The sequence below is a fragment of the Aquarana catesbeiana genome, linkage group LG03, assembly GCF_042186555.1.
Source record: "Aquarana catesbeiana isolate 2022-GZ linkage group LG03, ASM4218655v1, whole genome shotgun sequence".
NCBI lineage: Eukaryota > Metazoa > Chordata > Amphibia > Anura > Ranidae > Aquarana > Aquarana catesbeiana.
In genome coordinates, this window is record NC_133326.1 from 740317036 (window position 1) to 740342731 (window position 25696).

Below are 25696 nucleotides of genomic sequence, written 5' to 3' on the forward strand. Positions count from 1 at the left end.
TGTAGGCTGCTCCTTTATCTAGAGTTGGCACGGCAGTTTCCTCCAGCTATTTACAAACTCAGGGTAGCTCAAGACAACAGGTTTTTGCATCTCCCATAGAGGGTTTGCAAGATATCATGATATCGTGAAACAATTGAGCCCCCTATAATCAATACAAGGTCTCAGTTCACCACTCTTATTCTTCACAAAGAAGAAGCCAGCACCAGCAGAAGATGAGGATTTGCAGATGAAACCTCGAGAAAGTGCGTCTGCAACATACTCCTCCATGGCCTTATCCTCCAAGACCGACAAAGGGTAAACCCGGCCATGAGGGGGTATGGTCCCAGGTTGAAGGTCAATCGCGCAATTATATGGCCGGTGTGGAGGCAAACTACCGGCTTGACCTTTGTCAAAGACATCGCTAAAATCGCAGTACTCCTCTGGCAGGGAGGAGAGTGAAGAGGTGCACAGAACCTTGGCTACCTTCTGGAAGCATGTCTCACTGCATTGTGATGACCAGGAGAGAACATCAGCATGGAGCCAATCAAAAGAGGGGTTGTGCCTCTGTAACCAAGGATAACCAATAACCAGCGGAAACTTGGGTGAGGAATTAACTTGGAATTGGATTATCTCATGGTGAAGAGCCACTACGGTCATGGACAACAGAACTGTCTCACGAGTCAAATGGGCAGACTGTAGAGGTCTCCTGTCAAAAGCCTCAATGGCAAGTGGAGTGTCACACAGCTGCAACGGAATCGAGTACTTCGATACCAAGGCAGCATCAATGAACAGGCCTGCATCCAGTTCATTCAATCTGGAAAAAATATTGCCAGCAAGTGTATTGAGTACATCTTCTGAATTCATGGCCTTTGCCTACTGTCAGAAACCATGAAATCAGACATATACTACATTGTATATATACATACAGGATACATTATATTATATATTGTATACATACAGGATCCATTATATAATACATTGTTTATATACAGGATATATTATATAATACATTGTATACATATAGGATCTATTATTGTCAGAAATCATGAAATCAGAACGAGACAGAAGTACAGTTAAATCACACTTGTTTAATAATAAAAGTAAAAAGAACAAACATAGTCAAAACATAGCCAGAGTTCAGTAACCGGAATGGATAGTCAGCCAAGCCAGAATTCAGGGATCAAAGTAGTGTAACAGCAAGCAGGATCTGGAGCCAGAAAGGATATCAGCAAAGCCAGTCTTTAAACAGGAACGCCGGAGATGTTTATTGTGATGTTGACCAAGGCAAAGGCAGAGACCCTGTGGACTGGACAGCTTAAGTAGGCAGGACTGACGAGCAGGATATGAACAACAGATGAGTAACTGTGGAGTGTTGGATTTTCATTATTAACAAATATTAACAAATGAATGAATGAATGGATTGGATCTTGCATAATAATTGAATTGTATATAAATATATATATATATGTATCTCTTCTTCGTATGGAAAAAGTGAAATTATATAAGATCTTTATACTCGTGAAAGTATATGCTGTTATAAACTCATAAGCATTTTTTGGGAGAGCCCACATATGGCTGTAATTAGGAGTGAGCTGACCATTCAACTCCTTTCATCTGTGAGAAGGAAGGATTCATATACTTTAAGATGTAAAAGTTCAATGTTTTAGTTAAGATCATAATTTCTTTATATTACAAAATGTATTGATTAGGATATTAATAAGAACTTTGCATTTTAAATGAATATACTTACTGATATGTAGTATTTGATTTAGAAGTTAAAGGAAACTTATATTGTATATGTTTAAAACTTTACACATAGCAGTCTTGCCCATCCCCAAGGAATGACTTGAATAGAGATGGTGTTGTATTTCAACATTTGGTGTTAGACTGAAAGTTAGTGACTGTTATATTTTTTATATTCAAATTTTAATTTGGTTTTAAAAATTATATAACAGAGGATATTCCCTGTAAAATAAGTGTGTATGCAAAGTCTTTTGAGTTAATAACCTACAGATGGTGACATTTGAATAGATATAGATAGATAGATACCTTGTTTTAAAAGCGTATGGCATAGTCAATCAGTATGTGGCACACAACTCCCTTCTTCCTGTGTCTGCATTTATTTTGAGATGGTGTTCATGTTGCATACTCTTAACACCCACCCTTGCAAGGGAAGAAAAGGGAGAGAAAAGGGAGTATTATGGGAGTATTTTGTTTTTGGCACAATTTCTAACAAAGAAAGCAGATTGGATTTAAGGAAAGCTTTTCATGAAAAACACACACTTTTCTTGCTCTACACTTCTAACTACTACAGAACTCAACATGCAGACAACTGCTCTCAGAACAAAGGAAACTGCAGCCATTTTTTAAGCACATGGTTTGAACTTATATTTTGAAACAAACAACTTTATCTCATATCTTTAATCATATTTGAAGCTGCATTTATTTTGTATTTAAATGTACAACATTTGTAAGTATTTTTGTAATTTTTGTGTGGAAATAAATCACACGGTTTGATTCAAGCTGACTCAGTCACATACAATTAAGAAATTTGTCGCACAATCATCGGGCTAAGGCAGAAGAGGCTTTCACAGCTATTTAGTGAGATTTTTACAGTGACTGAATAACCCCCAACCTTGCGAGAGAGGTGGGAGGTAAGATATGTAGTCGCGCCGGTATCAGAACAACCAGACAGCCGCGGCTCGGGCCTAGCCGGCGGCCATCTTGGTCTTCCCTCCCGAGGCCACGGCACTCCGCCGGCCGCCCGGAGATCAGCCCAGACATCCAGCAATACCACCTGGACCTCAGCCTCAGCAGACCCCCAGCCCAGGTCACCAGCATCCCCACCACCATACTCACCCTCTGCTGCAGCACTCCCACCGCGGCCCGGGCCTTGGCCGTCGGCCATCTTGGTCCACCCACTCGGCTGTGATCACCACCTCCACCCAGAGCTCATCCACAGACCACCCAGGCAGGTAGTACTAGGACCTACCACCATCCTTCACAGGACCTGCAACCTCCAGAGAGCGAGCATCTGGACAGCACGTGGCTCGGATCCATCCTGTCAGCCATCTTGGTCCTCCCAGTGCGGCCGAACCTCCACCCGGAGCTCAGCCCGGACCCCCCCAGCAGGTTAGTACCGGGACCGCCCCCCCAGGCCTGCACCATCCCACTACCAGACAAAGACCACCATCCCTCACCCCCCCTCCTCAGCCCACCCGGGGCACCACCGCAGCCACCATCCAATCACCCGCTCTCTAGCTGTTAGACTTGGGGGATAGACCACGGCTGCGGCCTAGCTCCAGCCACCCAGCACCCACACCTGTCCAGCGGGCACCGTGCCCCCACTCCTGGAACACCCCCTCCTCTACATTGACTTCACTGCGTGGGCACAGCCTACCACCAGAGACGCTGGACCAGACCAGTGTTCATCTTAAGTTCCACCTAAACCCAGTCGCAGCATCACTCCAACCAGACCAGATCCCCTTACCCCCACCCCCCCACCATCATCCTCCGGACCAGCCTGCACAGGTAAGCCACTGGGGTACCACAGCTGTTGATCCAGGGCCCTTGAGCCGATCGCCGCTCGGGGGGTCAGGAAGGAATTTTTCCTGCTGCTGTAGCAATTGGCCAGCTCAGCCAGAGGTTTTTTCGCCTTCCTCTGGATCAACGGGGAGGGTGGTAAGCAGCCTCCATCACCTCCATCACCCTCCTTCAGCAACCGTCTTGCGTCACCATGTGTAATCTCAAGTACACCGCGGACGCACTCCACAGGCTAAGAAACATCGATTCAACTCTACCAACCACCACTCAAAAAAGACTAAGAAAAGAAAAATTACTGAGGACCAACCTACAAGCTACCATCAAATACAGAGAGACACCAATCCAACTACAACAACTAGCATGCGCCCTGATTAATATGAGATCTGCAGTCAAGCACAGACTAGAAATCCACGACTTCATCATCTACAACAACATAGATTGCCTCTTCATTACAGAAAGTTGGCTAAAATCCGACTGCAACACCATCCTAACTGAATTGGTACCAGAGAACTACAGCATCCTAACCGAGCACAGTACAGGAAAAAAAGGAGGAGGCCTAGTGGCGATCTTCAAATTGCACCTTCCCGTCACCAAACCAACCTCACAGAACTCGGTGCATTTCATGGAGATACTCCCCCTGCAACTTCAAACTACACCCCAAAACACCATTCACATATTACTATGCTACAGACCACCAGGACCAAAGACTAATCTCCTCACACCACTTACGGAATTCATCTCAATGCACACCCTGAAAACCAAAAACCTTCTGGTACTTGGAGACTTCAACCTTTGGGCAAACTCCATCCAAGATCCTATTGTGACCGTCTGCATCAACCAACTGGAAGAGCTAGGTCTTCAACAGCTGATAAAGACTCCCACGCATGGTTCAGGACATACCCTAGATCTCATCTTCCAACAGAATATAGACATCAACATATTCGACAACACTCCACTACCATGGACAGACCACTACGCCATCAAATTTAATATCACCACTAGGGATGAGCTTCGAGTTTGAGTCGAACTCATGTTCGACTCGAACATTGGCTGTTCGCAAGTTCGCCGAATAGCAAACAATTTGGGGTGTTCGCGGCAAATTCGAATGCCGCGGAACACCCTTTAAAAGTCTATGGGAGAAATCAAAAGTGCTAATTTTAAAGGCTTATATGCAAGTTATTGTCATAAAAAGTGTTTGGGGACCTGGGTCCTGCCCCAGGGGACATGGATCAATGCAAAAAAAAGTTTTAAAAACGGCCGTTTTTTCAGGAGCAGTGATTTTAATAATGCTTAAAGTCAAACAATAAAAGTGTAATATCCCTTTAAATTTCATAGCTGGGGGGTGTCTATAGTATGCCTGTAAAGGGGCGCATGTTTCCTGTGTTTAGAACAGTCTGACAGCAAAATTACATTTCGAAGGAAAAAACCCATTTAAAACTAATTGCGGCTATTAATGCATTGCCGGTCCGACAATACACATAGAAGTTCATTGATAAAAACGGCATCCTGTCTGTTTGCTGGGTTGCATTTTTGGGGCTTTTCCTTTTAGTTTTTAATTTGCCTTTTGCTGTCACTTTTTAAATAGCTTTTTTTTTTTTTTCCTGGTTACATCAGTCTATCAATTAAGGGGTGTGGTTAATTGCTCACAGGTGCCTATTTAACTGGTTGTAGGACTCAGTCTGAAGCTGTGGAGCTTGGTGTAAGTGGAGCTGGAATAAGTGGGAGTTAAAACCAGAGTTAGTGTATACAAGTCTTGCTGTTTGTTTGCTGTTTGCTGTCTGTTTGCTGTTTGCTGTCTGTTTGCTGTTTGCTGTCTGTTTGCTGTCTGTTTCCTGTCTGTTTGCTGTTTGCTGTCTGTTTGCTGTCTGTTTGCTGGGTTGCATTTTTGGGGCTTTTCCTTTTAGTTTTTAATTTGCCTTTTGCTGTCACTTTTTAAATAGCTTTTTTTTTCCTGGTTTCATCAGTCTATCAATTAAGGGGTGTGGTTAATTGCTCACAGGTGCCTATTTAACTGGTTGTAGGACTCAGTCTGAGCGTGCTCAGTCTGAAGCTGTGGAGCTTGGTGTAAGTGGAGCTGGAATAAGTGGGAGTTAAAACCAGAGTTAGAGTATACAAGTCTTGCTGTTTGTTTGCTGTTTGCTGTTTGCTGTCTGTTTGCTGTTTGCTGTCTGTTTGCTGTCTGTTTGCTGGGTTGCATTTTTGGGGCTTTTCCTTTTAGTTTTTAATTTGCCTTTTGCTGTCACTTTTTAAATAGCTTTTTTTTTTCCTGGTTTCATCAGTCTATCAATTAAGGGGTGGGGTTAATTGCTTACAGGTGCCTATTTAACTGGTTATAGGACTCAGTCTGAGCGTGCTCAGTCTGAAGCTGTGGAGCTTGGTGTAAGTGGAGCTGGAATAAGTGGGAGTTAAAACCAGAGTTTAAAACAGGAGGTTATAACAGGGGTCATAGTATCTGTGTAGTGTGAGTATCTGAGTGTTGTCTGAGTAGTGTGTGTGGATCATTAGTACTTGTGTATTGTGTACTTGTGTATTGCGAGTGCACATAGGTCTGTGAGTACCTGTGTATTGTCTTGTCGTGTACCTGTGTATTGTCTTGAGTATTAGTGCCAGGAAGCTAGCTGTTAGGTAATTTGGACAGGGTAAAATCCCCAAATCCTCACTAAATTTAATAGGTACGATGCCCGGCGGGTGTGGAGGGCGACTCTTTGTACATCTTGCCGCATGTATGCATTCCTTGATCATCCGATCGAGGTCGAATACTGCTGTGCAAAATGTAAGCACATTGTTTCCCTGGAAGCCCAGGTTCTGAATCTGGGGAAGCAACTGTCAGCACCGAGTACCCCTCCACACTAAAGGTGAGCCAGGAACATACACGGCAGGTGCCAGCAGGGGCCAGCACAGAGGCGGGTGGAGACAAAGAGGTGCAGGCACTAGCAAAGAGTAGATAGGTGACAGTCAGGAGGGGTAGAGGGGGAAGTGCCAGAGAGGCCAATCCAGGACTGGAGCATCCCAATAAGTACGCTCCATTGAGTGACATTGGTGAAACCAGTCAGGGACCAGCGCTGCTGGAGATGAGGGACTCTCCTAGCTGCCAGGGGAAGAACTCCTCCAGTGAGAGTGGGGGGGGCAGCAAAGGGAAAGGAAAGACAGATTCTGGTGGTAGGGGACTCAATTCTTAGAAGGACAGAGAGGGCAATCTGTAACCAAGACCTGAAGCGCCAAACAGTATGTTGTCTACCGGGGGCTCGGGTTCGGCACATCAGGGATCTTGTGGACAGATTACTGGGAGGGGCTGGGGAAGACCCGGCTGTCATGGTGCACGTTGGCACCAATGACAAAGTCAGAGGCAGATGGAGTGTCCTAAAGAACGATTTTAGGGACTTAGGAGCTAAATTGAGGAAAAGGACCTCCAAGGTAGTGTTCTCAGGAATACTATCGGTACATCGAGCCACACCAGAAAGGCAGAGGGAGATTAGGGAAGTTAACAAGTGGCTGAAGAGCTGGTGTAGTAAGGAGGGGTTTGGGGTCCTGGAGGACTGGGCCGACTTCTCAGTCGGTAACCGGTACTATAGAAGGGACGGACTGCACCTAAATGAGGAGGGTGCAGATCTGCTGGGAATGAAGATGGCCAAAAAGTTAGAGGGGTTTTTAAACTAGGCGATGGGGGGGAGGGTCCAGAGACAGTGATAGCCAGCCCGGAAGATATTCCAGAGGGTAGTATTGGGGGCATTAGTGGTAGGTTAACCAAAGCACAAAAACACAAGGTGAGTATAGTAGCAAGTCCTAGTTGCAATCTTGAAACACCCAATACGAGGACAATATGCGACCGGTCTAAACTATGTGGCATGTTCACCAATGCCAGGAGCATGGCGGACAAGATGGGTGAACTAGAGATACTGTTGTACAAGGAGGATTTGGATTTTGTGGGAATTTCAGAGACCTGGTTCAACAGCTCTCATGATTGGCTGGCAAACATTCAAGGGTATACCCTATACCGCAAGGATAGAGAGGGTAAAAAAGGGGAGGGGTATGCCTATATATCAAGAATAATGTAAAAGTGAATGTGAGAGATGACATCACTGAGGGGGCTAGGGAGGAGGTGGAATCTTTATGGGTAGAGCTCCAAAGGGATGAAGCTAAGAGGAAAATAATACTGGGAGTATGCTATAGGCCCCCTAACCTGAGGGAGGAAGTGGAGACGGATCTCCTATCACAAATTGGATTAGCAGCAAGGATGGGAAGTGTTATCATAATGGGGGATTTTAATTATCCAGACATAGACTGGGCGGAGGGAACCGCGCATTCATTTAAGGCTCGCCAGTTCCTTAGTGTCTTGCAGGACAATTTGGGTCAGATGGTAGACGAACCAACTAGAAATAAAACATTACTAGATCTACTGATTACCAACAATACAGACCTGATAACAGATGTGGAAATACGGGGCAATTTAGGTAACAGCGATCACAGGTCAATTAGTTTCAGTATAAATCACACAAATAGGAAACATGAAGGGAACACAAAGACACTGAATTTCAAAAGAGCCAACTTCCCTAAACTACAAACCTTGCTAAAAAGCATAAATTGGGATAAAATATTAGGAACAAAGAATATGGAGGAGAGATGGGTTTGCTTTAAGAGCATATTAAATAAGGGCATTAGCCAATGTATCCCATTGGGTAATAAATTTAAAAGAGCGAACAAACATCCTGGATGGCTTAACTCCAATGTAAAAATGCATATAAAAGCAAAGGAGAAGGCCTTAAAAAAATACAAGGTTGAGGGATCATCCTCAGCATTCAGAATTTATAAAGAATGCAATAAGAAATGTAAGGGTGCAATTAGGATGGCTAAGATAGAACATGAAAGACACATAGCGGAGGAGAGCAAAAAAAATCCCAAGAAATTCTTTAAGTATGTAAACAGTAAAAAAGGGAGGACAGACCATATTGGCCCCATAAAGAATGAGGAAGGACATCTGGTTACAAAGGATGGGGAGATGGCAAAGGTATTGAATTTATTCTTCTCCTCAGTCTTCACGAGTGAATCGGGGGGCTTCAGTAACCAAAACTGCAGTGTTTATCCTCATGACACAACACAGGAAGCACCTACATGGTTAACAGAGGACGGAATTAAAATTAGACTTGAGAAACTTAACATTAATAAATCACCGGGACCAGATGGCTTGCATCCGAGGGTACTTAGGGAACTCAGTCAGGTGATTGCCAGACCGTTGTTCCTAATTTTTACAGACAGTCTATTGACTGGAATGGTACCAGCTGATTGGAGAAAAGCCAATGTAGCACCAATATTTAAAAAGGGCCCAAAAAACATCCCTGGGAATTACAGACCAGTCAGCCTAACATCAATAGTATGTAAACTCTTGGAGGGGATGATAAGGGACTATATACAAGATTTTAGTAATAAGAATGATATCATTAGCAGTAATCAGCATGGATTCATGAAGAATCATTCTTGCCAAACCAATCTATTAAACTTCTATGAGGAGGTGAGTTGCCATCTAGATAAAGGAAGGCCCGTAGACGTGGTGTATCTGGATTTTGCAAAAGCATTTGACACAGTTCCCCATAAACGTTTACTGTACAAAATAAGGTGCGTTGGCATGGACCATAGGGTGAGTACATGGATTGAAAACTGGCTACAAGGGCGTGTTCAGAGGGTGGTGATAAATCGGGAGTACTCAGAATGATCAGGGGTGGGTAGTGGGGTTCCCCAGGGTTCTTTGCTGGGACCAATCCTATTTAATTTGTTCATAAATGACCTGGAGGATGGGATAAACAGTTCAATCTCTGTATTTGCAGACGATACTAAGCTAAGCAGGGCAATAACTTCTCCGCGGGATGTGGAAATCTTGCAAAAAGACCTGAACAAATTAATGGGGTGGGCGACTACATGGCAAATGAGGTTCAATGTAGAAAAATGTAAAATAATGCATTTGGGTGGCAAAAATATGAATGCAATCTATACACTGGGGGGAGAACCTCTGGGGGAATCTAGGATGGAAAAGGACCTGGGGGTCCTAGTAGATGATAGGCTCAGCAATGGCATGCAATGCCAAGCTGCTGCTAATAAAGCAAACAGAATATTGGCATGCATTAAAAGGGGGATCAAATGCAGAGATAAAACGATAATTCTCCCGCTCTACAAGACTCTGGTCCGGCCGCACCTGGAGTATGCTGCCCAGTCCTGGGCACCAGTCCTCAGGAGGGACGTACAGGAAATGGAGTGAGTACAAAGAAGGGCAACAAAGCTAATAAAGGGTCTGGAGGATCTTAGTTATGAGGAAAGGTTGCGAGCACTGAACTTATTCTCTCTGGAGAAGAGACGCTTGAGAGGGGATATGATTTCAATTTACAAATACTGTACTGGTGACCCCACAATAGGGATAAAACTTTTTCGCAGAAGAGAGTTTAATAAGACTCGTGGCCACTCATTACAATTAGAAGAAAAGACGTTTAACCTTAAACTACGTAGAGGGTTCTTTACTGTAAGAGCGGCAAGGATGTGGAATTCCCTTCCACAGGCGGTGGTCTCAGCAGGGAGCATTGATAGCTTCAAGAAACTATTAGATAATCACCTGAATGACCGTAATATACAGGGATATGTAATGTAATACTGACACATAATCACACACATAGGTTGGACTTGATGGACTTGTGTCTTTTTTCAAACTCACCTACTATGTAACTATGTAACTATGTAACCCCGAACCAAAATTTTTTTTAAAGTGACGTGGGGGTCCCCCTAAATTCCATACCAGACCCTTCAGGTCTGGTATGGATTTTAAGGAGAACCCCGCGCCAAAAAAAAAAAACGGCATGGGGTCCCCCCAAAAATCCATACCAGACCCTTATCCGAGCACGCAACCTGGCAGGCCGCAGGAAAAGAGGGGGGATGAGAGTGCGGCCCCCCTCCTGAACCGTACCAGGCCACATGCCCTCAACATTGGGAGGGTGTTTTTGGGTAGCCCCCCAAAACACCTTGTCCCCAGGTTGATAAGGACAAGGGCCTCATCCCCACAACCCTGGCCGGTGGTTGTGGGGGTCTGCGGGCAGGGGGCTTATCGGAATCTGGAAGCCCCCTTTAACAAGGGGACCCCCAGATCCCGGCCCCCCCGTGTGAAATGGTAAGGGGGTACTTACCCCTACTATTTCACTAAAAAACTGTCAAAAATGTTAAAAATGACAAGAGACAGTTTTTGACAATTCCTTTATTTAAATGCTTCTTCTTTCTTCTATCTTCCTTCATGTTCTTCTTCTTCTGGTTCTTCCCCTGGCATTCTCGTCCAGCATCTCCTCTGCGGCGTCTTCTATCTTCTTCTCCGGGCCGCTCCGCATGCATACTGGCATGGAGGGAGGCTCCCGCTGTGTGACGGCGTCTCCTCGTCTGACGGTTCTTAAATAACGGGGGGCGGGGCCACCCGGTGACCCTGCCCCCCTCTGACGCACGGGACATGACGGGACTTCCCTGTGGCATTCCCCGTGACATCACAGGGAAGTCCCATCAAGTTACCGTGTGTCAGAGGGGGGCGGGGTCACCGGGTGGCCCCCCCCCCGTTATTTAAGAACCATCAGACGAGGAGATGCCGTCACACAGCGGGAGCCTCCCTCCATGCCAGCATGGATGCGGAGCGGCCCGGAGAAGAAAATGAAGAAGAAAAGAAGAGAAGAAAAGAAGAAGAGAAGAAGATGAAGAAGATGAAGAGAAGAGCGGGAGCCTCCCCCCCCATGCCATGGGTGCGGAGCGGCCTGAGGAGAAGAAGATAGAAGACGCCGCGGAGGAGATGCTGGACGAGAACGCTGGAGGAAGAGCCAGAAGGACCAGAAGAAGAAGATGAAGGAAGATAGAAGAAAGAAGAAGCATTTAAATAAGGGGATTGTTAAAAACTGTCTCTTGTCATTTTTAACATTTTTGACAGTTTTTTAGTGAAATGGTAGGGGTAAGTACCCCCTTACCTTTTCACACAGGGGGGAGGACCGGGATCTGGGGGTCCCCTTGTTAAAGGGGCTTCCAGATTCCGATAAGCCCACCGCCCGCAGACCCCCACAACCACCGGCCAGGGTTGTGGGGATGAGGCCCTTGTCCTCATCAACATGGGGACAAGGTGTTTTGGGGGGCTACCCCAAAGCACCCTCCCAATGTTGAGGGCATGGGGCCTGGGGTCTGGTATGGATTTTTGGGGGGACCCCACGCCGTTTTTTTTGGCGCGGGGTTCCCCTTAAAATCTGTACCAGACCTGAAGGGTCTGGTATGGAATTTAGGGGGACCCCACGTCATTTTTTTTTAAATTTTGGCCGGGGTTCCCCTTAATATCCATACCAGACCTGAAGGGCCTGGTATGGAATTTAGGGGGACCCCCACATCAACTTCTATGTGTATTGTCGGACCGGCAATGCAATAGCCGTGAGTAGTTTTAAATGGGTTTTTTCCTTCGAAATGTAATTTTGCTGTCAGACTGTTCTAAACACAGGAAACATGCACCCCTTTACAGGCATACTATAGACACCCCCCAGGTATAAAATTTAAAGGGATATTACACTTTTATTGTTTGACTTTAAGCATTATTAAAATCACTGCTCCTGAAAAAACGGCAGTTTTTAAAACTTTTTTTGCATCGATCTATGTCCCCTGGGGCAGGACCCAGGTCCCCAAACACTTTTTATGACAATAACTTGCATATAAGCCTTTAAAATTAGCACTTTTGATTATTCATGTTCGTGTCCCATAGACTTTAACGGTGTTTGCGTGTTGGAACAAACTTTTTTCCTGTTCGCATGTTCTGGTGCGAACCGAACAGGGGGGTGTTCGGCTCATCCCTAATCACCACCAACTCTATCCTCCAAAAACAGAAACACTCAACAATAACACACTGGAACAGATCCCAGAAGAAACTGCATTCTGAACTCTTCAAAACCACATTATCAAACAAAATACAATCATTAAACCTAGACCTCTCAACGGAACAAACACTCAACTCCCTAAACAAGGCTTTACTACAAACAGCAGACTCAGTAGCACCAAAATGCAGAACACACATCCGCAAAAAAAACTCGAGATGGTTCAACGGCACTCTCACTCTACTCAAGAAAGAACGTAGAAGAGCGGAAAGAGCATGGAGAAGAAATCCCACCATGGAAAACCATACAAACTACAAAATACTCACTGTGAAATACCACAAAGCGATTTTCACAGCCAAAAAAGAACATTTCTCGAACACCATCTCAACTGCCTTAAACCGGCCGCGGGAACTTTTCAAAATAGTCACCCAATCAATGAACCCAACCTGCTTAAAGCTCCCAGCAAACGATACTCAAGAATTCTGCAATGAGCTAGCTAATTTTTTCATTGACAAAATCGACAGCATTCGGGAATCAATTCAACAGAAAAAAGCAACCAACCTTACCCAACCAAAGCAAAAGGAAGACATTAACGCGAACAGCACACAACCGCCAGACTTCTTCTTGACCCCAATCACCACTGACATGACAAAAAACATTATGAGAGCCTTCGAAACAGCAAATCATCAAACGACATCATTCCCACGAAACTCCTGAAAGAATGCGCCGACATCCTGGCTCCAACTATAACACACCTCATAAATCAGTCATTCAAAGAAGGGATTGTGCCAACCACCCTCAAACAAGGCATCGTCAAACCCCTGCTAAAGAAGCCCAATCTCGACCCTAAAGACCCTAACCACCTCAGACCTATAACAAGCCTCAACACCGTCTCCAAGATTATGGAGAAAGCGGTAGTACAACAGCTACAACGCCACCTTGACACGCATCAACTTCTGGACACTCTACAATCAGGTTTCCGCCCAGGCCATGGTACGGAAACTGCACTTCTAAAAATATGGGACGATGCACTCGAAGCAGCAGATGACGGAGAATCATGTCTCCTGGTACTGTTAGACCTCAGTGCAGCATTTGACACAGTGGACCACAATACTCTACTTGTCCGGCTCACAGAAGTAGCAGTAGCCACAGATTCTAGTCTAAAATGGTTTGCATCCTTCTTAGAGAATCGCTCGCAGACAGTGAAACTAGGAGCATTTACCTCGGAAACCCAGGCAATCTCCTGTGGAGTCCCTCAGGGCTCCCCCTTGTCGCCAGTGCTATTCAACATTTACATCCGCCCTCTCCTCAATATCATCAAAAAATCAGACCTCTGCTTCCACTCATACGCAGACGATACCCAAATCTACTTTCGGATCACCGGACAAAAAGACCACCATCAGCAACTAGAGAAATGCCTCACTTCAATAGATGACTGGATGACCATTAGTTCCCTCAAACTCAACGGGTCAAAAACAGAACTTCTCTACCTACACGCTAACCAAAATCCCAAAACCAAGACCCCATGGACACCCCCCGCCATCTTTGGACAGACCATTTCTCCGAGCAAAAAGTCTTGGAGTTATCTTAGACCCAGAAATGACAATGGATGCACAAATAGGATCAGTAGTTAGTGGATCGCACCATCTCCTCCGCATGTTACGCAGACTCATCCCCTTCATCCCAGAAGATGACAAAGCAGCAGTAGTTGGAACAATCATCAATTCCCGTCTCGACTACGCAAAACTCACTCTACATAGGATTACCCCAATATCAGCTTACGCGCCTACAGGCCATTCAAAACGCGCCGGCAAGACTAATAACAGGAAAAAAACCCTGGGAGTCCATCTCCCCATCCCTGAGGAGCCTACATTGGCTAACAGTAAAGAATCAGATCACTTTCAAGACCTTCTGCCTCACCCACAAATGCATACATGGAAACGCCCCTCAATACCTCCGAGAGAAAATAAAACATTACACACCGAATCGCAATCTGCGATCATCTAGCCAAAACCTCCTCCTCGTTCCCAAATACTGCTACAAAGCAAGGGGAGAACGAAGATTTGCAGTCCAGGGACTTCGGCTATGGAACTCTCTTCCGACTCACATCCGCATGGAAGAAAACCATCTGGCATTCAGGAAAAAACTCAAGACTTACCTCTTCTAATGAAGCTGACAACACAACGCATCAGCGCCTTGAGGCGATTCAGTTCGCATTTGCAGCACTTTACAAATCATTCATTCATTCATTCATTCATATGTCTCAGGAAAGCCCGCGGTTTTCTGTGGAACTAGAAGACAAAACAAACCTTTCAGCCAGCCTTCATAGGAGAAGGTGGGGCTGGATTTTAGCAGTAGAAATCTAGTAACAGAGGGCAGACAAGCAGATTCTGCTGCAGACACGAGACACCACGAGACATTGAAAGAAGCTGATACAGTTATTCTCACACATCTACATACACACAAAAAGGAGAGAGGACAGCGCCATCCTCTCTCCTTTTTGTCTTTGTTCCAGAGCCTCTTCTAGCTTGTTTTGGACTGGAAGCCTTCTATGCTCTCAGCACCTTATTATCCTCACATGGACTAATGCTTGGACTTGAACTGTAACACTCTACACTACCACCAAGGGTCCCTCTCCCCCCAATTGTATCATGCTCTGCCCATTTTTACCTATTCTTAAAATAATTATTTTCTTTTATACCGTATGTATATAGCCACACTCTGAGTGTGCCATATTAACCCTTTCATTGTCTACATACACACAGACATCTGATTAAATCTTCATCTTAAGAATATAATCCATTATTAATGACATTCCATACCTTGATATTGTTCTTGTAATATTTTGCTATTTTTATTATTAAATCAATTTTTGAGTTTTTACACGAGAACTGAACGGACTTTCTTGGAACTTTCCTCATCAATATGAATGATTGAAATATCATTATTACCGAAAAATGACAATTTTACATGGAGAGAGATGGGAGCTGGCAACTAGCCGACAGCTGAACAGTCAACTCAGAGAAGGAAGGGCTGAGCCCAGCCCTGACTATTATATAATACATTGTATACATAGAGGATACTTTATATAATACATTGTATACATAGAGGATCCATTATATAATACATTGTATACATACAGGATATATTATATAATACATTGTATACATACATGATACATTATATAATACATTATATACATACAGGATACATTATATAATACATTGTATACATACAGGATATATTATATAATACATTGTATACATACAGGATATATTAAATACAGGATATATTATATCAGTGGTCATCAACCCTGTCCTCAGGGCCCACTAACAGGCCAGGTTTTATGTATTAGGGAGATGCAATCACTGAGCAGCAAATGATATCACCTGTGATGTATTTCAGTTATCTTGCAAACCTGGCCTGTTAGTGGGCCCTGAGGACAGGGTGGATGACCACTGTATTATATAATATATTGCATACATACAGGATATATTATATAATACATTGTATACGTACAGGATCTATTATATAATACATTGTATACATACAGGATACATTATATAATACATTGTATATATACAGGACATATTATATAATGCATTGTATAAATACAGGATCCATTATATAATACAATGTATACATACAGGATATATTGTATAATATGTATATAATATACATGTAGGATCTATTATACAATACATTGAATACATACATGATACACTACATTGTATACAGACAGGATCCATTGTATACTACATTATATACATACAGGATATATTATATGATACATTATATACATACAGGATATAATATATAATACATTGTATACATACAGGATCCATTATATACTACATTGCATACATACAGGATATATTATATAATACATTATATACATACAGAATATTTTTATATAAAATACATTGTATACATACAGGATCCATTATATAATACATTGTATACATACAGGATATATTATATAATGCATTGTACACATACAGGATATATTATATAATACATTGTATACATATTGGATCAATTATATAATACATTGTATACATACAGGATATATTATATAATGCATTGTATACATACAGAATACATTATATAATACATTGTATACATAAAGGATACTTTATGTAATACATTGTATACATACAGGATATATTATATAATATGTATATAATATACATGCAGGATCTATTAAATAATACATTGAATACATACAGGATATATTATATAATACATTGTACACATACAGGATATATTATATAATACATTGTATACATATAGGATCCATTATATAATACATTTTATACATAAAGGATACAATTGTAATACATTGTATACATACAGGATCTATTATATAATACATTGAATACATACAGGATACAATACATTTTATACAGACAGGATTCATGATATACTACATTGTAAATAGGGATGAGCCGAACACCCCCCAGTTTGGTTCACACCAGAACCTGCGAACGGACCGAAAATTTGCACGAACGTTAGAATGAACGTTAGAACCCCATTGACATCTATGGGACTTGAACGTTCAAAATCAAAAGTGCTCATTTTAAAGGCTAATTTGCATTGTATTGTCCTAAAAAGGGTTTGGGGACCCGGGTCCTGCCCCAGGGGACATGTATCGATGCAAAAAAATTTTTAAAAACAGACGTTTTTTCGGGAGCAGTGATTTTAATGCTTAAAGTTAAAGAAAAAAGTAAAATATTCCTTTAAATATCGTACCTGGGGGGGTGTCTATAGTATGACTGTAAACTAGCACGTGTTTCCCGTGCTTAGAACAGTCCCTGCACAAAATGACATTTTTAAAGGAAAAAAAGTCATTTAAAACTGTATGTGGCTTTAATGTAATGTCAGTGTTGGGAAATGTAGATTGTCTAGGGATATTTTTAGACCCTCGATAAGTCTGCATAAGATGTACCTTACAATTCCCACAGGCCTGTGAGATTAGCCCATTGAGACAATGATAAAAAAACTCTAAAAGTCTCGCCGAGCAAATCTAATCTTTATTCTTTGGTGTGAATATTTAAAGGGGGCTTTCAGAAACTACCGCCCCTTGACCGCGTCATACAAATTATCCAATAAAATACAGAAACAATTTATGACAAAAGTGAAACTAATTATTTTTAAAATATCACGTGCTTTACAGGTAACGAAACAAAAAAGATAAAAGGGATGTGAGAAACGAAACTAGATTACATTACACTCCTAGTAATATGTGAAAATAGAGTACAGGGAAAAACACAAAATGGAAACTAGGTTTTAAAATGGATGTGGTTAAGCTAAATATCCCTTCAATCCCCTCTTAGATCATATAAGATGATCTCTACATTCTATCTAGTGTTCTAGTACTTCTTTGGGATTGTGGCATAGATTGCCTGATGATTCTTCATGTATGTCATGTAGGATAGAACCTTATTATTAGGAGATTGAATGTGTGCAATTATGCAAATACAACACTTAAAACAGAGGTAAAGAATCAGAGCAAGGATAAATATCATAACAATGACAAGGACAATGTCTTTTAACCATGAAAATATACCTCCAAGCCCAAATTCTGCATTGTCAAATGGACTCCATGTTTTGGCAATGTCCCTAGCTTCCTGCTGGATCTGGCCTACTTCTTTTCGGTGTTGTGCAATAATATCATAGTAGTCGGGCACCTTAGCATTTGTGTTAGAGATCCAAGTACAGCATTCGTAGTCCTCAGTCATTTCACATAAACCTGTGAGTGCTGCACTTATGCTTTCTATAGCTAACTCGTGTAGTTCTATCTGTTTTCTAATTGCTCTAGTTTCTATGTTTAACATAGCAATGTCATCTGAATTCCTCTCCATTATCTCATCCAATACACTTGAATAATTGTTCAACCTTTTCATCATGTCTGTACCCTATCCTGTCCAAGAAGGAAACCATGCCCAGGCAATATCTTGTTTATAGAACAATTCCCTTTTGTCGCAGTGTATGAGGGGGTATCTGGGGTGTATACTGGCCTCTAGATTCGCACATGAAAATGTTAAATATTGATCTACTACAAATGGAGGAGTTAGTCTGTGTCTCATTCCCATAAATTTAAACACCAATCGGGGAATGAATTTTACCTGCTATTGGAAAGGTAACAGTGTTATTTATGTACAGAGTGGATATGTTAGTTAAGAAGACAGGAGTCTCGTTGAGGAAGGAGGAAATATTTAAAGATACAGCCAAAAGGGAATTCGGGCAGTACTAGGATGTAATTTGCTACATATTCAACATTCTTCATACCTTGATTTTTTGAGCATAAGCATACTTAAATTTTAGCAAAAGCATCTTATCAGTAAAACTATCTCCAATCTCTCTCTTTGTTCTAGCTTGTGTCACTGTAATGTTCTTGTGTGTGTGTGTGTTCCCACACATACTTTTAAATGCACCCAAATCTTCAGGGTGGTAGATACAGTTAATGATGATCCAGGTGGGCAGGAACACTATCAGAGAGATCAGGAGGCAAAATGCCTTGCCAGAAGTCTGTGGTGAAATAAGCGAGGTCATCTTCTCTGGCCGGACCTGCTTTCCCAGGAACTCCTCTTTCATCTGCTTGGACTTCTGCTTGAGGGCCTCCTTTATCCAAGGTCTCCTTCCTGCTCCTGGGGCTTTGGGCAACCTTTTTCACTCGGCTGGCATGGATCCAGGGCTGGCAGTTTTCCACTAGGATGGCTGTTCTGGTCACTGCAACCACTGTGGTAGGAGGTCCAAAGGGATACTCTTGCTTCCTATTTCTGTTCAGCTGTTGGACCACCACGGTGTCTCCCACCGTGAAGGGGTGAGTAGCTTCCTGTGAAGAAAAAGGAGAGGTGTGAGCAACATTTCTTTCGACTGTATCCAATGTTTCAACCAGTTTTCTTACATATTCTTCCTGTATTAAGTCTAAATCTCCCTTTTCTACTATTAAAGGTGATCTGGCCCATGGGGTGGGGAAAGGTCTACCCATCAAAACTTCAAAGGTGAATACCCTGTTGTTTTGGAAGGGGTCATTCTTATTTCTGCCAGGACTGCTGGGAGGACCTTTTTCCAGTTGGCAAAGGTTCCTCCTGTGGCCTTTCTTGTCTTCCTTTTGTCTTTTATTTTTCTGTTCATTCTTTCTACTATCCCTGAGCTTTGAGGTTGGTAGGGAATGTGGAACTTCCATTCTATCTTGAGAGTTTTTACCAAGTCCTGGCAGACCCTGGCCATAAAAGTTGGGCCATTGTCTGAGTTTATTCGAAGTGGGCATCCCCATCGAGAAATGATTTCCTGAGTGAGGATCCTCACTACTGTTTGTGCATCTTCTTTTGTGGTCACGAAAAGTTCGACCCATCTTGAGAATATAAAAATCTCTACTCAGAAGATCAGCAGATCAGCCGTGACCTGTATACCTGCGTGGCCTATTCTGTGGTACTGTAAAATAAAGAGTGATGCACTTGCCGCTGGTATACATGGTTTCCCCTCTTTGCAGAGAAGTCCAGTTTTTGGATCTTTCTGCACACCCTTTTTATCCCAGTCCCTTGACTCATAATTTGATGCATAATCCTGGAGATCTGCAAGTGACTGTTCAAATGGGGATATGTCAGGTATCAGCATAGCCATTTGGATGTCTGTTGTCTGTGAGATAGCAGCTTGTTTAGCAGCAAAGTCAGCCAGAGCATTTCCCCTGGCTATCTCTGTCTGTTGGCCTGTATGTGCTCTGCAATGTACTATAGCCAGTGTTTTAGGTAGCTGGATAGCTTTTAGCAATAACATTACCAAAGAAGAATGTGAAATGTTCTTTCCATCTGCTGCCACAAAGCCACGACTACTTCATATCACACCGAAGTCGTGTACCACACCGTACCCATACTTCGAGTCAGTGTAAATGTTTTACATCCTGACCTTCAAAGAGCTGGCATGCTCTAGTGAGTGCAATTCAGCAGCCTGTGCTGATTGACATGAGTTAGGCTTGGCCTCAAGTATAACATTTGGAAGCTGCACAACTGCATAACCTGCATGGTATGTGTGATCATTTGGCCTAGAGCAAGAATCATCCACAAAAACATTCTGTGTATCTGGTAGTGCTGTGGAAGACAAATCAGACCTGGGTGATGTGTCTTGGTGAATGAGGTCAATTCAGTCATGTTGTGGCATGACCTCATCCTGTTCTCCTTTTAATCCTAAAAGGGCGTTTAAAATTGGCGCTGGGCCTGCAGTGGGAGAAGCATATTTGATGTGCAATTTTGGATTGGACAGCAAAATCACCTTATATCCGCTCAACCTCTGAGCAGACATGTGCTGTGTATGTACATTTTTCAACAGGATTGACACATTTTGGGTGGTGTGAAGTGGGGTGTCGTGTCCCAGAGTAAAAGAAGTGGCCATCTCAACCACCATCACACAGAACACTAGAGTTCTGAGACACACGGGCATGCCCTGAACCTGCACCGGGACCATCTTTGAGAGAAAAAAATAAAAACTACAGAGCGCAGTCTCCCACCATGTTCCTGGGCCAGTACTCCCGCCATGGTTCTGAAATTTTCCCTGGCAAACAAGTTATACATTTTGCCATATTTCAGGGAGGCCGAGGCTCGGGCTGGTAACGATTGCACATTTCAACATGGCAAAAACATTTAACATTTCATCAGACCATTTTACAGTATCAGACATTTCAGAGAGGGTTGCTTGTCTCAATATATTGTCATAGAAAGAACAGTCAGGTATTCATTGGCGGCAGCAACCAATCATTCCAAGAGAGGTAAGCATGTCTTTCTTGGAAAGTGGGCGGGGCAAACCCACAAGAGCGACAGCTCTTTTTTTTTTTTGACTGACTTTCCTAACTCCCGGAGACAGCACAAACCCTAGGTACTCAACCTCCTGTTTACACCATTGTAACTTTTTCTTAGACACTTTGTGACCACATACATGTAACCATTTCAATAAGTATAGGCTATCAGCTCTGCAGTCCTCCTCTGAAGAACTACAAATCAAAAGATCATTAACATACTGCAACAGTACAGAACCATGAGGGGCAGTCCAAGGCCTGAGGGTGGTTTGGAGTACTATAGAATAGACCACAGGTGAGTCTATGTAACTCTGCGGCATTCTACGCCAGTTAAACTGACGACTGTGTTGGTCAATCGACACAGTAAAAACAAAGAGTGGCCGTGTCTCCTCGTCTACAGGGATGGAGAAAAAGAAAATTCTTTAAATCAATCACAGCAAAATACTCTGCATCATAGGGTATGGCGGTAAGTATTGACGGCACATCAGGCACTATTGGGGCAATCGGTACCACTAGGCTATTGATGGCACTTAGGTCTTGTACAAACCTATAGTCACCATTTGCCTTCTTTACCAGGTTAATGGGAGTATTGTAGGGCGAGACAATTTCCCTTAAGATTCCTTTCTCCAAGAAATCCTCTTTTTCTCTATATGTAACTCCCTCTTTGTATAAAAGTTTCCCCTTTTGATTTCCTAAGAAATCATTTTGATAATGTGTCTGCACTGGTGTTTGTTTAGGAATGTCAAAACATCCTGCAGCATCCTTCTCTGTCAGCTTCTGATATTTGCTGTCTTACTATAAGTGCATGTTTAAGGCCAAGGTTGCTGAGGTATGTCTGTATTAAGAGACTGTGCATATTATACTGAACAAATCCTGCCTCTTGTGTCCAAACGTCTATAAATCTTTTTTTCCAGAATCCTAACACAGATTCTGCTAACTTTTGCTTACAAACTGTTAAGAAAAAAAATTGTTGCTGTGTGTATTTATGTGATGAGGTCTTTATCTGGTTCTGGAATGTAAGGGGGAGGAGGCGGGGAACACAGTACAAGCATAGAGAAGGTTGATTTAACCCTTAAATTTACTATCCTATGACTCTGCTAAACTCTGGGAGCCTCGGTCCAGCCGGGGGATCTCCACAGCATGCATTTTTATTTTCATCTTTATTTTTCTTTCTAAACATTCTAAATCCTTGTAGATACTAAGTCTCTCTCTTTTTTTTTTTTTTTCTGCAAAATGCCAATAAGCACTCCTTATGGCTAGAGGTTCCCCTTATCATAAACAAACTTTGTATGTTATTACTTTTCCTATGTTTATAACCAAACAATTTTTATTTACATTTCAAATTTTTGGCAGAGTGCCAACAGGTTCAAACAGTGCCTTCAATTGCGGTAGCACTAATGCCACAAACAATTCCCCACTATCTATTACAGTAAGTGAGATATTAGCACTTGAACCCTGTTGGCAAAAAGCCAAATGTCCAAATTTTGCACCTGACTTCCCCTTTGCAAAAAATGTCAGTAGCAAAAAGAATTATTCAAATAACATGTTTTAATTAAAAGTTAGCCTCACAAATTTATGTTTTACCTTAAGAAAGTGTTATTAACGCTCTACCCATATTTTAATTGGTAAAAACGTCCCTAATGTCACAATACTTCAAAGACCCGGGACAGACTTGATAAGTCTCCCCTGCTCTTTGAATAAGTGACATTACTCCCTTCACTGTCAACCCTTCTTAAAACACAAATTTGTTATATAAATTAAACTTTAAACCTTGAACCCTTGGTTTACCTTCTCTAAATAAGGGTCCCTTACCTAGTTTAGAATACCCTCCTGGGACATTGGCTACAAGATATGTACGAGGACCAGTATAACAGAATAACAAACCAATAATACAATCAAAACACTTTAGAAACATTTGTTAGTACATAAGAAATTAACCTGGATACTCACCAATCCAGGGTTCCTTATAAACTCTAAAATTCTTATTCAACTCTATACAGATAAATCAGCAGAAACTAAACACCAATAAACCTTAAAACAATAATTCCGGTATAAGACTTAGTTCTGTCAGACCACCCAATATTTTAGTTCTCTTTTTAGTTCTTTCTCTAAAATGACACTGAACGTCTGATTACTGCAAGGAAAAAAAAAAATATTTTTTACTCACTGAAACAATACCAGAATCATTCTGCCGATTACAATACGATACAAGTTGTATCTTAAACTTTAGGGTCAAAGCATTCATATATAAATCATTAAAAAATAAACAGTGCAGTGGAAAAGGTGTCATCTTACCTTATGACACCCGACAAATTCCACACAGACAAACATTACACAGATGACAGCTAGCTACGCAACAGAAAGATAAGCAAAGAGATCGGGTTTTGTCCGGCACACCTTATCAGACTTTTTCTTATAATTACAGTACTGTATAACTCATTAAGCTCTACCGGAGCTTATTCACTGTTTACCCAAAACAGTCGGCTGCAGTCTTTTTCTATGGACTTCTCCTTAAATTCCTTAAAATCCACCTAAGGTTTTTTATTGCTTCTCAGAGCAATTTTCTGCCCACCCAGGGCTTATCTTACTGTTTCTCAGAACAGTTTCTTGAAGCCCACCCAGGGCTTATCTATTGAGGTCTAAAAAAGGACTAATTACAGGTCCCTTAAAAGGAATCAATCTCTAAATAAATCACGGCAAGAGAAAAATAAATATAAATCAAAATCACCGGACCCATTATAATCAATCCCGGAACGAGCTCCCATTTCTGTTGGGAAATGTAGATTGTCTAGGGATATTTTTAGACCCTCGATAAGTCTGCATAAGATGTACCTTACAATTCCCACAGGCCTGTGAGATTAGCCCATTGAGACAATGATAAAAAAACTCTAAAAGTCTCGCCGAGCAAATCTAATCTTTATTCTTTGGTGTGAATATTTAAAGGGGGCTTTCAGAAACTACCGCCCCTTGACTGCGTCATACAAATTATCCAATAAAATACAGAAACAATCAATGACAAAAGAGAAACTAATTATTTTTAAAATATCACGTGCTTTACAGGAAACGAAACACAAAAGATAACAGGGATGTGAGAAACGAAACTAGATTACATTACACTCCTAGTAATATGTGAAAATAGAGTACAGGGAAAAACACAAAATGGAAACTAAGTTTTAAAATGGATTTGGTTAAGCTAAATATCCCTTCAGTCGGGTCCTGGCAATATGGATGAAAATCAGTGAGACAAACAGCATGGGTACCCCCCCAGTCCATTACCAGGCCCTTTGGGGCTTGTATGGATATTAAGGGGAACCCTGCACCTAAATTAAAAAAAGGAAAGGCGTGGGGCCACCAGGCCCTATATACTCTGAACAGCAGTATACAGGCGGTGCAAACAAGACAGGGACTGTAGGTTTGTTGTTAAGTAGAATCTGTTTGTAATTTTGAACTGGTACATTTTTAACGTGTTTAGCTCCAGCCAAAAAATCTATTTTAAGCTTTTTGGAAAACATAGGGAAGGGTTATCACCCCTGTGACATTTGTTTTGCTTTCTGTCCTCCTCTTCAGAAGATTTCACCTCATTTTTTGTCCCAATGACAAATGTTTTTTGAAAATTTGGGTTTTTTTGTGAAACAAGGATTGGTGATAAAGCATCAGTGGAAAGGAGAAACATTTTTCCTATATTAACTCTTACAGGAGAGAATTTCTCTTCCTAGGGGTAGATTTTATCTCACTTCCTGTTGTCTCCTTCCGTTTGCAAGTAGGAGTCGTTTGTAAGTTGGATGTTTGAAAGTAGGGGCCTGCCCTATATACTCAGCAGAAATTTGTTGTGACCACAACACTGTAAGCCCTCACAGGGCCGTGCTGTAAAATATTAGATCAAGAATTGTAATTACATGCCCCTGTTGAACAGGGGCAGAAAAAATGGGGCCTTTGGTGGTGGTGGTGCTAGTGCCACAACACTGTAAGTCCTCACTCGCTCTTGGCGGGCGCAGAAACGAGCCCTTCTGTGAAATATTAGATCAAGAATTGTAATTACATTCCCCTGTTGAACAGGGGCTGAAAAATTGGGTCTTAGGCACTGGTGCTGGTGCCACAACACTGCAACCCCTCACAGATACTCAAGTTGGAACGGAGAAATGAGCCCTGCTGCAAAGTATTGCATCAAAAATTATAATTACACTCCCCTGTTAAACAGGGGATGAACAATTGGGCCTTAGGCACTGGTGCTGGTGCCACAGCACTGCAACCCCTCACAGATACTCTAGTTGGAACGCAGAAACGAGCCCTGCTGCAAAGTATTGCATCAAAAATTGTAAATACACGCCCCTGTTAAACAGGGGCTGACAAATTGGGCCTTAGGCACTGGTGGTGGCGCCCAGAACCAAAAATGTTCTTACAAGCTATCAGCGTGATCATTGAGGAGGAAGAGGATAATTACTCAGGGATAGTCACTCAGCATCAGCATAGGCAGTCTTTGAAGGGATCTGAGATTTCAAAAAAAAATATTGGGTTACATCAGCTT

At 42.2% G+C, this 25696-nt stretch overlaps 1 protein-coding gene and 1 long non-coding RNA gene across 2 annotated transcripts in view; one reads left to right on the forward strand and one right to left on the reverse strand.

Moving 5' to 3' along the window:
• The window catches only part of LOC141133870 (NACHT, LRR and PYD domains-containing protein 3-like), a 501301-nt gene that overhangs the window by 95845 nt on the left and 379760 nt on the right, over positions 1 to 25696 (forward strand). The gene's annotated exons all lie outside the window — the stretch shown is intronic.
• On the reverse strand, positions 17391 to 24137 carry LOC141133871 (uncharacterized). Its single transcript, XR_012243128.1, has 2 exons — positions 23467 to 24137; positions 17391 to 19215 (listed from the first exon to the last, which is right to left on the reverse strand). It is a non-coding gene; the product is annotated as an uncharacterized lncRNA (long non-coding RNA).